Below are 4151 nucleotides of genomic sequence, written 5' to 3'. Positions count from 1 at the left end.
TGCTTTTTTAGTCGCTAAAGATGTTTTTTCTTGCAGTGTGACCCCAATTTATTTTTCCTTTTTGTTATATATATGGCCTAAGCCCCTTTCACTTTCATTTTCACGACATTGACAAGCAGAGATGTCTCTCTAGCTCTCTCGCACTCTTTGTCTCTCTCACTCTTTTTGTTCGCCACGGTCGTAACTCTAGTGGTATGAATCTCTCTCTCTATATATATATATAAACATATACATTTGTAGATTTACATGTATATATATATTGTGGATTGCAGTTAGAGTTCTTCATATGCTTGGTATTGATGATCTTAGGTTACATTCCTGGAATAGTTTACGCTCTCTATACGATTCTCTGTGTCGATCGTGATATGACTCGCGCTGATTACCCTCCACTCGCCTAGTCTCTATCCCCTTCTCTCTCTCTCTCTCTCTCTCTCTCTCTCTCTCTCTCTATGTGTGTGTGGAAATCTGTGTGTTTAGCTATAATCTCATGGTATATGGCCCTATGTGTGAAATTAATTTGATTGAGCTTGAACTCCCGCCATTTGATTGAATCGCTTTGATTTAATTCAATTATTCTCTTATTTATTTGTATTTCAAATACATGTGTATAGATTTTGGAGTGATTTGGTATGTATTATATGTGACTGAGTGGAAGTTTGTGATTATATGTTGGGCTATTTTCTAGATGTGTTGGCTCTTTTATAATATTTGTTGCTTCAATCTATCTATTAATTTGTTTGCTTGCTCAGAAATTGAAGGGAAAAAAATGAAAAATGTGATTTTGAATATTTATATTTGATTGCTTCAATCTCTCTCAGTTCACTTCTCTCTATCTCTCAGTCTCTTAATCTACCTATAAATACTTATCTAGCTTTCTCATATTCTATCTATGGTTTTGGATCATTTATCATCTCTTTGTGCATCCTTAAGTTTGTAGACTTTAAGTTCAAGTTCTAAGTTTTGCGGTAAACATTCAATCAAAATTCAAGCTGAAACCCTAGCATTCTTTGCACACTCAGTACGACAAATTAACGTTGCCACCATTTCTTATGCAAGGTAACAGCTAAAGTTCAATTTATGTTCATAATCATGTATAGATGATAAAATATTAAATTCTAGGTTAGTTATTAGGTGTTTGGATAGATGATTGATAATAAGGGATTTATGCTACTTGAGCCTTGATTTATTAAAATTCATACAAATAACTTTACAAGAATGATGTGGCAATGCTCGGACAAGAAATTTAAATTTAGTACTACTGGCATTGATTGTATAATTCTACATAACTTTCAATTGTAGTTGCTTGCATTATTATTTTCCTATTTCATCTCCATGAGATTGTGATGCATTCACAGAATATTCCAGCATGCTGATTGATTAATTATATAAAACCAGAGTTTGACCAATAGTCACTAACTCACTATGAAACCAAAATGGACTAAGAACTTGTTTGTATGTCGATGAAAATGGAAATCTATAGACTAGAATAATCAAGAAAATGCAGCCATCATGATGAAAAATGATTAAAATTTGGAACAATGCCTTTAATAATTTTCTTATATCTGTAAAAATTAGATAATGTTTGAAATTTGCGATTCACTTAAGTGAAAAAAAATCTAATTATGTTATGTTATCTACATTTTGCATTCATTGAACAAACAATACATTATGTGTGAGATTTGAACATGGTCTAACTGATTCAAATAAAAAAGGCTGCCTCTCTTTAGACCACAATCTGAAGTTTTAAATAATCATCTTAATAGAACCTGAAACTTAAATGAATGTATGACGACCCATCAAGTATAATAATTAGCTTTTAATTAATTAAGGCGATTTAAATTTTAATTGTCCATTATTCTGATTTAATTTGAAATTTATAAGAATTATTGAGTCTGATTCGTAAATGATTTTATTAAGAATTTATTTTAGAATTAAAAAATGAACGTCTAAATAGCCTAAGGAGGTGAAACTGATGAGTTGAATTAGTTTAATTTCAAGTATCAATGAAGGGAAGAAAAAAAAATACGTGTGAAATAGGCTTTTTCCACCTTAAGTTTGTCATTGCAAATTTTTTTCTTTTTGCGACGGTTAATAGTGGGTTGCAAAAAAATTAGATGGAAAAGGTCACTTTTTTTTAGTAGTGTAGGTGGGAATCTTTTTCAATTTTTTTGTTTGTTTGGTCAATCTAATTCACAAAATTTGGAATCATGAGTAGACTTGTTGGAGAAGAATCTGACCTTGCATGTATTATTCCATATTGAATACAAACATAAAATAAACAAAAAGAAAAATACAATTGTGATACAACACAATCAAATCAAAAGAGCAAAGGCAAGAATTAAAGAATCATCCCCACAAATCACCTACTTATTGATAAAAATACACACCAACTTATCCAAAAAATAGCCTAGTTGCCAAACTTGGATTTTATGGCTTTCACAACATCTTCATCTACTTGGAAACCTTTAGTCAGCACATCATTAGGAATTGGCGGTGTAGAACCGAAGAGAGTCAATGGTAGGATCACCACTCCCGGCAACTGGCTATCGAAAGCCGTAAAAGACAAGGCCTTTCCCTTCCCAACATTCTTCTGAAAATGCACAAGCCCTCTCGGAATCACGAAAATCTCCCCAGCAGTCACAACCTTGGAATGATAAACAAACCCAGTCGTCACAAACCCTACAAGCAGCTTCCCTTTGACCACCAAAACTAACTCCGTCGAGCGGGGGTGAATATGAGGTGGGTTGACTGCTCCTGGAGCGAAGTCAACCCGGTTCATCGATAGTCCCAGAGTGTTGAGCCCGGGAAATGCAAGAACATTTGCTGCTGTGACATTTGATCCGAATATGTTTCCTGTGCTTCCTTCCTTGCTCAGACCGTCGAAGAAGAAGTCGTCAGAGGTCACGTTGGAGGCGGGTTTGCAGGGGAAGCCATTGATGGAAGGTTGAGCTTCCAAGTCTGCAATACAGAAGTCCTGTAACGGGTCGGGATCAGCAAAAGAGAAGGGTATGGGTGAAACCAACAAGGCAATCAAGAAGAGGGTAATCATGGCTAGTTTTTTATACTGTTATGTTGTTGTTGAATGTGGTGCTGGGGGTGATTTTATAGGAGTTTTTTTGGATGGGACACGGTGTGTGTTTGTGTGTGTGGTGTGTTTTTTTTACGAGGTTGAAACTTTCTGGTGCAAAGAAAAGTCACTCATAGAAAATGGATAAGGTGAGGAATAATAAAAGAAGATTGGTGGGAGATTAGTTGGTTTGTGACAAAGGATAGCAAGATAATTACGTCTCATTTTGTTGGAGTTCGTTTGCCAAGTCATGGGTTTGAGCAATGACATCTTCTCCATTTCATTTGGGCTAAAACTTGAGGGTTGTGTGAGGTTATTATCGGTCTCATTTTGATAATTTGAATTATATATTTTATAATATATTTTGTATATATCGTATATAAAAATAATTACAAATATAAATGTTATAATTATTAAATTGACCTAATTTTTTTATAAATGATATAGACGAAAATTTTTTCAAAATGAATAATTCAAATTATTAAAACGGAATTCATGATATATCTCACGAGCCCATTAAAGCTCAACCCTTAATTGTGGGTATAGATTTTTTGGTACTGTTGGGAATTGATCATGTCATGGGATTAAGGTATCAAAATACATAAGGTAAAGGTTAGGAATATATATTTTTGTATTACATTTGGGTCTTTTGAGAAGAACAAAAAAAAGTCAATTTTTAGCTTTTTATCTATTATGGTTCACATTACCTTTCACATTTTTTATTCACAAAAAAACAAAATAGACTAAAAAAACCATAAAGTCAACTTTTTACCAACTTCTCAACACACTCATATGTTTCATTAGGTCTTGGGTTCCTTGTTTTAAATCAATAATTCAACAAAATATATTTTAAGGTTGGGTTAGAGTTTGGATTAATAGTCTTCTACTTGTGCATGATATTTCCATATGAAAAACTATGGAATCTCAAACAAGATCAGATATAAAATAAGGGATTAAAAAGATATTTAAACTAATTGTCTAAATTACAAAATTAATAAAATTTTGTCAATCCAAATATGTAATAGAATAAATAATTCAAAAGAATTGATAATTTCAGAATTAAAAGTCTTGTGAATGTTAGTTT

General features: G+C 32.8%; 1 pseudogene across 1 annotated transcript; it reads right to left on the bottom strand.

Annotated features, from left to right (window-relative positions):
* Positions 1 to 2220: 2220 nt before the first annotated feature.
* On the bottom strand, positions 2221 to 3258 carry LOC114269423 (germin-like protein subfamily T member 2 pseudogene; annotated as a pseudogene). Its single transcript, XR_014356755.1, has one exon. The product of XR_014356755.1 is annotated as a germin-like protein subfamily T member 2 pseudogene (transcript).
* Between the last annotated feature and the right edge of the window lie 893 nt (positions 3259 to 4151).

The sequence above is a fragment of the Camellia sinensis genome, chromosome 15 (assembly GCF_055761805.1).
Source record: "Camellia sinensis isolate YWXY chromosome 15, ASM5576180v1, whole genome shotgun sequence".
In the NCBI taxonomy this organism is placed as follows: domain Eukaryota; kingdom Viridiplantae; phylum Streptophyta; class Magnoliopsida; order Ericales; family Theaceae; genus Camellia; species Camellia sinensis.
This window is presented reverse-complemented; position numbering and strand designations above follow the sequence as displayed.